The 11,273-nt window shown below is 42.0% G+C and overlaps 1 long non-coding RNA gene across 1 annotated transcript; it reads right to left on the bottom strand.

Moving 5' to 3' along the window:
* Nucleotides 1-6,354: 6,354 nt before the first annotated feature.
* Nucleotides 6,355-9,539, bottom strand: LOC119865843. Its single transcript, XR_005378220.1, has 2 exons — nt 9,232-9,539; nt 6,355-6,551 (listed from the first exon to the last, which is right to left on the bottom strand). It is a non-coding gene; the product is annotated as an uncharacterized LOC119865843 (long non-coding RNA).
* Nucleotides 9,540-11,273: the final 1,734 nt, after the last annotated feature.

An 11,273-nucleotide genomic window follows, 5' to 3' on the forward strand; every position in this document is an offset into this window, starting at 1 on the left:
AAAGGTTTCCATCCATTTTACCCGGTTCTAAAGGAAGGGGAAGCCCTAGTTGAAAGTCTAATGCAAAAGCAAAAAAATAGGAAAGCATAAAAGGAACAACTTAACAGAGCACAGATATTTTTGCTTTGACTAAGTCAAGTTAATCTTAGATACCCAGACCATGGTTTCCCTCCTGTCCCGTGGTCTTCAGCTGATGTGTTGGTTCATCAGGAAGGCTGGCTTCAGGCTTAAGTAAAGACTGTCTTCTGCCCTAGGCTACCTGACCTACATCTGGCTCAGTGCTACCAACTCATTCTGATGACAGGTCTGGTCACGCTGTAACCCTGCCTCCTGCATGTCAGCTCCCCTCATTGGCAGGAGGCCCCATTCTTTGACAGGCTCCAGGGCCCATAACCCTAGCCAACCTTCCAGAAAGCTCCAGGATGAAAGGCCATGTCTGGCTGAATGAAAGGCAGTAAACTGACTTGGGAGTGAGGCTATATCCTGCCCCCACCGAATGTCCAATCCCTTCTCATCTTGATACAAAATTCACCAGCTTCCCCCACCTGATCCCCTGATGACTGATCCACTACTTCCCTTCACACACAGATGAGATCATTAACGAGTGAAGCATGCTTTATACGTTTGCTCATACACACACATCAATTAGAGGAGGTCTTCTCATCTATCATAACCCTAGATAAACAAACAAGGATGGAAAGCTCATACAGGTAAATGTTGAGAAAACAGAGGATTTTATGTCTTACCCTGGATTTCTCAAATCTAAAGACATTCTCAAGCAAAAGCAGAATAGCCAAAAAATAAAAATGCTTCTTCGAAGATTAATTTTTGAAAAATACTTATTGGCTAGATATAGCAAATGAGCCAGTGTTTCTTAACTGATAGTAGCAATTAGGCCCTTCTGATGGCCAGTCTCACTGATGTCTAAAATGAGCCAGAGCAATGATTTAAATTGAAACAGTTTACTCTTTACTTTCTCTTTGGACCTACCATGGGCTAGGCCACAAGTGATGGAGAAATCCTAATTTTGGGTACTTCCCTATTGCCACCCCTCCTGATAACTTCAGGAGTTGGACACCTGGTATTCACTTCTGGAAGCATGGAGCTGCCTTTTCACAGAGAGCTAAGTCAGTAAGTCTGTCCCTAGAGGAAATTTAGCATGTAGGACAAAAATACACTGAAACAACCCATGAAAGCCCAAGGTCGGAAACCCAAGGTAGGGTCATCTATTCTCTTAGCTCAGACTCTCTCGTCAAACTTCTCAGCAGCCTTGGAATGGGTCCAGGGGACCACATGGCACTGAAGGTAGTGACTATGACCTCAGAAAATGAGAGAGGAAGAACATTGGACTGAGTCAGGAGGCTTAACTGCTTAAGTGCATGTGACTTTGGAAAATCGCCCAGCCTTTCCTTGGTTTTGTCATCTGGAAAAAGTCCACCTCACAGGGCTGCTAAGAGGTTCCGAGTAGAAAAGGTTGAGGGTGAGAATATGTTATAAGCCATAAGAAGCTTTTTGAGTATAAACACCCTTCCAGATATGGTCAGTGCTTTTGATTTGGAGCAGGACGGCTACTGAACTAGCTCTGTGCTGGGCACTCAGTGCTCTACATGTACCAATCTCTGCCATAGATGGAACTGTGTCCCCCCACAAATTACGTTTGTTGAAGCCCTAATCCCCAATGGCACAGTATTTGGAGATGGCGCCTTTGGAAAATAATTCGGTTTAGGTGAGGTTATGAGCATAAGAGACACTAGAGAGATTGCCTCTTCTCTCTCTCCACCTGTCCACATGGAGGAAAGACCATATAAGGACACACACAGCAAGAAGGCAGCCATTTGCAAGCCAAGGAGAGTGCACTTACCAGACACCAACCCAACAGGCACCCTGAGCTTGGACTTCCAGTCTTCATAACTGTGAGAAATAGAGTCCTGTTCTTTAAATCACCCTGTCTATGAGATTTTGTTATAGCAGTGCAAGCTGAGTAAGATGTTACCTTGATCTCCCAACAACCCTGCGATCACCCCTATCCTATCACCACTGCCATTCTACAGATGAGGAAAAAGGGAGCCTGGAGAGTTTAATGAACTTGTCCAAGTGGTGGAACCACGATTAGGAATTTGTGGTAGAGACCAGCCCAAGCTCCTCTAAACCATTTCTTCTTCCTGGGCACACAACTAAACCATGTTCCCCAGCCCTGTTAATTGGAGAGTTTTCTTCAGTGGAATGTATGCAAAAGCTCTGTATACTACCCATAAGCCAGGGTGGTGAAGAGGACAGGGACATTTTCCCCATTCTCTCACCTTCCTTTGCCAGGGACCTCAGCGACCATGGGTAGATGGCCCTGCAACAAGAAGGGAGCAGCCTGGGTCCCTCAGTGACATCATGAAGCAGAATACCTCCCCCCAACCAACCCTCACTGGTCTCCAACTTCAATAAGAAATGAACTGGTGTTGGGTTGGGTCTATTTGTTACAGCAGTTGGTATTACTTACCCCGACTAATACATCTCCAAGAATCCTTCTTAACAGGGACTACAGAGCTCTCTCTTGACTAGAGCCACAGGCAGCAAGTAGGTACTACCATTTGGGATGGTTTAACCATATAAGGTTAGTTCTAAACATCAAGGCAACCAAACCAGTAACTCATGTGAAAATAATGAAGCTATTTATTTGCAATGTAAAAACCTGAATCCTGACTCTGATTATAAGCCGGGAAACAACACAAAGACACTTTTAAAAGGAATAGAGGAAAGCTCATTTGCTGTTGCATTCGTCTTCAAGGAAATTTATTTTGATTACCAACACATGCGCAACCTGACCCAATCTGTTTTGCAGCAAAGTTTCCTTTTAACTTCCAGTACCTGGCAGAGAACCTGTCCCATAACTGACGTATGTATGAACATTTGCTGAGAATGACTGACCCTTGCTCCTGCATTGTTTTCTGTTCGCTTCCCAGTTCAGAAACATAGTCAGGAATGTCCCCAGTCAGTTTTTTTCTCTGGGGTTGCCAAACAGCCTGCCTCTTCTGGGAAAGTCCAAAGCAGCCCTGTCCTCCAACACAGTGTTATTGGCTGAATTGCCTCCCCCCAAAATTCATGTGTTGAAGCCCTAACCCCCAGGACATCAGAATGTGACTGCATTTGGAGACAAAGCCTATAAAGACGTAATTAGGTTAAATGATTCTATTGAGGGGGCCCTAATCCAATCTGACTGGTGTTCTTTTAAGAAAAGAAGATTAGGACACAAAAGAGACACCAGAGATTGTGTGTGCGAAAGAAAGAAAAAGGGCAGCCTGGGTGGCGCAGCGGTTTAGTGCCACCTTCAGCCCAGGGTGTGGTCCTGGGGTCCCAGGATCGAGTCCCGCATCGGGCTCTCTGCATGGAGCCTGCTTCTCTCTCTGCCTGTGTTTCTGCCTCTCTCTCTCTCTCTCTCTGTCTCTCATGAATAAATAGATAAAATCTTTAAAAAGAAAGAAAGACTCGAGTCTACCTTTTACATCTGGTTTTGGCAGAGTTGTTTCCAACTTATACTATGCTCTGTTACGTATGGTTCTAAGACCAGAACGCTTATTCCATCGTGATATTTAGAAAAATTTCAAAGACAAAAAAAACTGGAAAAAACTTTACAGTGAATTTTATGATGAACACTGGTATGTACAGCCAGTATTCCATCATTAATATTTTACTGTGCTTCACTGCACACCTATCCAGTTTCTCCTCCCTCCCTCTTTCTTCATGCCATCCGTCATCTTAATGTATCTCAAAGTTGCAGATATCTGTTAACTTCCCTTTCAGCATCCCTGTCATTAACCAGAATTCAGCATTTGCCCATGATGGTTTCTTTTTAGGTAAAATGTATCTACAATGATGGAATTCACAAACCTGAAGGGTATATTCCCGGAGTATTGACAGGGATATACACCTGTCGTTCTGCGAAAGGGAGGTATATGCAGAAAGACTCCTAAAAGCTGAAGGAGGGGCACCTGGGTGGCTCAGTCAGCTGAGCATATGTGTTTGGCTCAGGTTGTGATCCCAGGGTCCTGGGATCAAGCCCCACATTGGGCTCCCTGCTCAGGGCCTGTTTCTCCCTCTCCCTCTGCCTGCCACTCCACCTGCTTGGGTGTGCTCTCTCTCCCTGTCAAATAAATCAATAAAATCTTTTTAAAAATAAAATTTAAAAGGCCAAAGGAGCCCTGTGACAGAAGAAAAAATCTAAGAAGTTCACTGAGACGAGAAATGATTTATTTAGGGAACCTAGGAAAGAAGATCTGTCTGCAACCTCACTCCCCCTAAGACCTACTTTTATAGCCCTTAGGTGCTGGGAGTACTTGTTGGGGGATCACCCAAAAGGAGAATATTTAAGAATAGGCCTATGTCACAGTGGTATCTCCAGGGCAATCAAGGACATTATGCCCTGAGGGTGTGTTTAAGGATGTGGTTAAATGAAAGGAAAGAACAGGGGAGGGAGAGGTGCACCTAAGAAGGTTTCAGGTCACAGACCGGTCATCGTGGCTGATTTGTCCAAGATGGCATCAGTCTCGCTCACACACCTGTGTGCCCAAACCCCTATGAAGATATACAATATAACCACCACTGCAGAAGGCTGTCAAGCTTCCTCTCCACCAATTCCGCCTTCACCATGCCCAGAGGAAACTATTATAAGTGTGTTCCACTATACATTAGTTTTGTTTGCTTTAGAACTTCATTTAAAAGGATTCATATAGTACACATTCTTTTGCTTACAGTTTCTTTCACTCAGCATAATGTATTTGAGACTGATCCTGTGGTTGTGTGCTGCAGTAATTTGACCTCTTTTTCTGTTTGGGAAGAATCGTTAAATATACTGGGGCTGGTTGATCCATCCTTGTACAGATGGGCACTTGGGCCATTTCCAGTTTTTGGCTGTTCTGAATAAGGCCAGTATATAAACACTCTTGTACAAGTCTTTTCGTGGCCATATGTCTTCATTTCTCTTGAAATCTCACAAAACGCAAAAATGGAACTGTTGGGTCATAGGGTAAGGGTATGTTTAGTTTTGTTATTAAAGAAAAAAAAAAAAACTACCAGAGTTTCTCAAACCAAGGTGCCTGCAGCCTTTTATTATCCCACAAACAATATACAGTTACCCGCATTGCTCCACATCCTGGCCAACATTTGGTATCATCAGCATTTTTTTTTAATTTTTATTTATTTATGATAGTCACACAGAGAGAGAGAGAGAGGCAGAGACACAGGTAGAGGGAGAAGCAGGCTCCATGCACCGGGAGCCCGAAGTGGGATTCGATCCCGGGTCTCCAGGATCGCGCCCTGGGCCAAAGGCAGGCGCCAAACCGCTGCGCCACCCAGGGATCCCTCATCAGCATTTTTAATAAAACCAGACCTTTCTATATATCTTGCTTTGGATGTCAGGAGATGGGAGGGGCTTGCCATCATTGCACAAGTACGGGGGTACTATGGTTGCTGTACTGTACAGAATCTAATTTAAATTTATTCCTTCTAACAGCTTGTTCAGGGGTGGAGAGAAGTGAGGTCATTGTGGAACTGGATTCAAACCCAGGTTTTTCTGGTTCCATTTTTTTTTCCATCTAAGTTAGAAACAAGGTGTTGAGAAGGGAGATCCCTGTATAAAGGAGTGTTGTCAACCTTTTCCCACTACAGCCCTCTGGGAAGGAAGCTCAGAATGTTCTGGTTCATATTAGAAGCTCATGCTTCTGACCCTGTAGGTTTGGATGACCCGGGGACAGAAGATAAGGGGGGAAGAAAATCCTTCACCAAACACTGGCTTCCCTCCACCTGCTAGAGGTCTTAGGAAACGAAGCTCTTGGGCTCATAAAAGGCCTGAAGGAAGAATGAGGGGCCCAGAGAGATCTTCCAAATGTCTTTGAGTCCCTTTTCCTTCCTCTGTAAAATGGAGAGAACTTTCCCACATGCCAGGATTGTTGAAAATATTCTTTAAAAGATATGTATTATATAACAGAGCAGATCACATAATAGATGATCAATTATTGTTTTTAATTTTCCTGTTCCTTTGAGGATTGTGAAAACAATTCCGTGTTGTTCTGGTTTTGCTCTGGGCGTAGGACCTTCTTTTCCCACTTCTGTCTTTTTAAATCAGTCTGGGTAAGTACGTTGGTCTGATCTTGTAAGATCCTTGCAACTCTGAGCTTGAAGATAAATTTGAACTAACAGGTTTGAACACTGTTGGGAGGAACGAGAAGGTAGAGAGGGGATGCATTCCTCAGATGTCACTGTTGGGCCCACACACAGGAGAAAACACTGACCGCTGCTAAAAGTGTTACCTGAAACTGGGTTCGCCTCTTGGTGGGTGTTGAGCCCAAAGATACAACCAAGCCAAAGAATAGGAAAAGGAAGGGTTTTATTTGCAGCAAGTACAAAAGAACACCTGGGATCTTTCCCAAAGAGTGTCTTCCCAAACAACAGTGGAACTGGGGTGGTTTTAAGCTACGTATTCATGAAGGCTCTTGTGCAATGGCCATCATCAATTCCCTGGCTCCAGCTGGTCCAGTATCTGAGTGCTCAGAAGGGTTTAGATCCTGCAAAGATAACTCAAGAGTGTGTGTCAGGTCACTTTCCACTTTCGCCTATGATCCAGCTACCTCCTGATCTGATAGTGGCTGTTTCTTCTTACATTCTTTCACAAGATAGTTGGGGACCTAAAATGATTTTTCTTATGTCAAGAGAGCTAAATCTGTCTTTCTTTTTCTGGGGACCCCTAACTCTTTCTGCTTACAATACCTTCAGAAACCATTGTTAACTCCTAAAGAACCCACCAGATAGCAACAGATTATTGGTGAAAAATCTCCACCACAGAGTCTAACTCCCTGGGATTTTAGAAGCTGGCAGAGAGAGGCCAGGGGAAAACAAATTTACAGGCATTTACAAATAAAATAAAAAAAATCAGGCATTCCTTCAGAAAAGGAATTCTTAAAGGACAGCCAAAAAAAGGAAAAAAGGGATTATTTCTGCTTTAGCCTTTTCTAGTACTTTCCTTATCAATCCTTTATTTGGCAATAGGTTTATTGAGATAAAAGTGACATACCATAATATTTGCCCATTTGAAGTGCACAAGTCAATGGTTTATACATAATTTTATTTATGTATAAAAAATATAAATATAGTAAATATATAGTATAAATACATTTATATGTAACTTAATATTTATATTTACAAATAAATATTATACAATTACATAATATAAGTATATATAAAATATATAATTATAAATTATAATTTAGAAATATTTTATTTATAATAATTAAATTTCAAAATAATTTTCAAATTATATATTGTATATAACTATGTAATAAATAAGTGTATATTATATATACATATATAAACATAAATTTAAAAGCATATATATAAAACCATCACCACAATCCATTTTAGAACACTTTTATCACTCTGAAAAGAAATTCTATGCCTTTTATCTTTCTCCTCCCAAATTTCCCAGGTCAGCCCAAGGCAATCACTAATCTTTCTACCTTATAGAGTTGCCTATTCTGGACATTTCATATAAATAGGATTAAAAAATATGTGGCTCTTGATTAAAACTCTTCACAGTGTAGGGCTACCTCACAGTGTGAGACATACCTCAATATCATAAAAGCCATATATGAAAAGCCCACAGTAAATATTATTCTCAATAGGGAAAAACTGAGAGCTCTTCCCCTAATCCAGGAACATGGCAGGGATGTCCACTGTCATCACTGCTGTTCAACATAGTACTAGAAGTCCTAGCCTCAGCAATCAGACAATAAAAAGAAATAAAAGGCATCCAAATCAGCAAAAAAGAAGTCAAACTCTCACTCTTCACAGATGACATGACACTCTATATGGAAAACCCCAAAGACTCTACCCCAGAATGGCTAGAACTCATACAGGAATTCAGCAAAGTAGCAGGATATAAAATCAATTCACAGACATCAGTTGCACTTCTATACACTAACTATAAGACAGAAGAAAGAGAAATTAAGAAATCAATCCCATTAACAATTGCACCAAAAACCATAAGGTATCTAGGAATAAACCCTCTTACACTGTTGATGGGAATGCAAGCTGATATAGCCCTCTGGAAAACAGTATGAAGGTTCCTCAAAAGTTGAAAATAGAGTTACCTTATGACAGCATTTGCACTACTGGATATTTACCCCAAAGATACAAATGTAGTGATCTGAAGGCCCACCTGCAACCCAATGTTTATAGCAGCAATGTCCACAATAGCCAAACTATGGAAAGAGCCTAGATGCCCATCCACAGTTGAATGGATAAAGAAGATCTGGCTATATATATATATATATATATATATATATATATATATATACATATATATATATGCCATAAAAAAAACCCAAATCTTACCATTTGTAAGGACATGGATAGAACTTAAGGGTATAATGCTAAGCAAAATAAGTCAGAGAAAGACATCATGTGCTCTCACTCATAGGTGGAATTTAAGAGGCAAAACAGGATCATAGCAGAAAGGAGGGAAAGATAAAACAAGACAAAAATCAGAGAGGGAGACAAACCATAAGAGACTCTTAATCATAGAAAACAAGCTGAAGGTTGCTGGAAGGGAGGGGGTAGGGGGATAGAGTAACTGAGTGATGGGCATTAAGGAGGGCATGTGATGTAATGAGCACTGAGTGTTATATAAGAGTGATGAATCACTGACCTCTACCTCTGAAACTAATAATACATTATATTTTAATTAAGTATAAATGGAAAAAATGTGACCTTTGTGACTGGTTTCTTTCACTTAGCATAAATGTTTTCAAAGTTTATCCATGTTATAGCATGCCCAAGTATTTCATTCCCTTTTATGAATGGGTTTCCTTTTTATGAATTGTATGGGTGTATGACATTTTGTTCATCAGTGTGTGGACATTGGGTTTTTCCATCTTTTTGATGGAGGAAAATTGGAAAAAAGGCAGGCAGAGACAATGATGCCCTGCCCCCAAGAGAAACCACCCTCAGAAGGATTTTATACCACCCTGGAAGGAGCCCTCCACCCTTTCCCATGTGATAGAGGACAAAAAGCTGTTGGATGACAGGTGCAGGGAGGGTTAATCAGATTAAAATAGCCCTCCAATAAACCCATAGAAATCCCTAGACTTACAAACATGGATGGCAACCCTCTCAGAACCCCTCTCTCTCCATGAGTTTTGTACTATCACTTTATTATCAACCAATAAATTTTGAAACTTTGCTGCTTACCACTCTTAGTCTGGTCTACTTCTTCATTCTTCAAAGTGGTATAACCAAGAACTGCAGGCACCTTAAGGAGAAGGAAGTCCTGTAACATTTTGATTATTATAAATAATGCTACAATCACCATTTGAGCACATATCTTTGTGAAGGCATATGTTTTCATCTCTTTTGAGTAGACACCCAGGCCTCTTTTCCAGAAGCTCGGCAGGCAAATGGCTTCTGCCACAGGTCCAGGCCCTTCTGCAAGCTCTGAGCAACATTCCCTGAGCCCCTGACCTCAAACTTGGCAGGTTAAGGCAAAATTCTACTCAACCTTCAAGGCCCACCTCATGCGTGGAGACATTCACTCAATATTCATTCTGTACTAGGTGCCAGGCTCTCTGCTACAAGCTGGGGCGGGGTGGGGGGGGGGGTGGGGGGAGGCAGAAAGAACAACATAGCATTTAAAAGCAAAGTTCCGGGCAGCCCGGGTGGCTCAGCAGTTTAGCACCTGTCTTCGGCCCAGGCTGTGATCCTGGAGTCCCACGTTGGGCTCCCTGCATAGAGCCTGCTCCTCTCTCTGCCTGTGTCTCTGCCTCAACCTCTCTCTCTCAAGAATAAATTAAAAAAAAAAAAAAAAAAAAAAAGCAAAGTTCCACCAAGTTAATATGAAGATCTAATTAGCTTTATTAAACAATTTATGAGTTGACTAGCATCGCCCCATCTGGCAAGTAAGGGGAGCTCAGAGGTGTTGTGCATTATGGAGAAAAGGATGGGGCAAAAAGTTATTAGCAAAAGAAACACCGTTCCAGGCAAGGTTACTTTCCCTTAGCCAGAAAGGCAGGGGGTCTTATTAGGTGGGTAATGTGATTTTCCTTGGGGAATGGGGAGGTTAGAAAGGGCCCATTTGACAGATTACCTCATTGGTGCTGACCAGAAATTCTGGATTCATTGGCTTAACATTCCATTCCTGGGAAGACAGATGCTGCAGTTAAGTCTTGGCTTACTATCCTGGGGACAAGTGACTCTGAGTAAGGAAAGGGTTAGGGTCTAGGCAGGGGGAGATGGGAGGCCCCTGACTCCTCTAACTAGGCTCCACAGGGGAGTGGAAATCCCAAATGTGGAAAAATGCTGAGGTGGACAAAACCCAAGATAAGGGAATGAACTAGACCACCTAGCCCTAAATGGGAAGGCTTGGGAAGTTTTTTTTTTTATTTTTTATTTTTTTTGTCAGCTACCTTGTAATCACAGAAAACAACCAGACCTCAAAGAAGAAGTAAGCCATTAAGGATGTTATCAATAGTCCTTGCTCAAACCAAGCCCGCACAAAAAAGTCAAGGCCACAAGCTTCCTGGTCAGTTCTCAATACAAGACTGCCAGTAAAAGCCCAAGTGGCAACCCACACGGCAGGGCCCCTCTCACGCTAGAGAGCTTCTTTTTTTCCTTTCTGCTCCTATCTTCACTTAATACATTTTCACTTCCCTGTGAGATTCATTCTTGGACTCCGTGAGACAAGAACCCTGCAATCACATAACAACTCTACTTTGGGCTTTCTTTTTAACTATAGGCAAAAATCCTGGAGTTTAAGATCCAGTGAGGGCTTCGAGAATAAACAAATTATGTGGTGCCTTCCTTTCTCCATGAAGCATTCCTAGCTAAGGCAGGAAGGGTTACGTTCTACTGAAGTTGTACTTGTTTATTTCTCTGTTATTTCAAAAGTGATAATCTATCTCTACAATGACACCCATTCAAAATTTCATAAAAAAAGAAATCATGTGGGACGCCTGGGTGGCTCAGCGGTTAAGCGTCTGCCTTGGGCTCCAGGTGTGATCTTGGGGTCCTGGGATCAAGTCCTGCATCAGGCTCTCTGCATGGAGCCTGCCTCTCTCTCTCTCTGTCTCTCATGAATAAATAAATAAAATCTTAAAAAAAAAAAAAAAAGAGAGAGAGAGAGAGAGAGATCATGTAAAGTACTCAGCACTCCTGTTACGATGAGGAGAGATTTCCCATGGTCATCCGTGTGTCCTCCCCATTTGGGTTTCCTTTTATAAGCTCCATTACTGGGTTTG

Source organism: Canis lupus, chromosome 25, assembly GCF_011100685.1.
Source record: "Canis lupus familiaris isolate Mischka breed German Shepherd chromosome 25, alternate assembly UU_Cfam_GSD_1.0, whole genome shotgun sequence".
Classification (NCBI taxonomy): domain Eukaryota; kingdom Metazoa; phylum Chordata; class Mammalia; order Carnivora; family Canidae; genus Canis; species Canis lupus.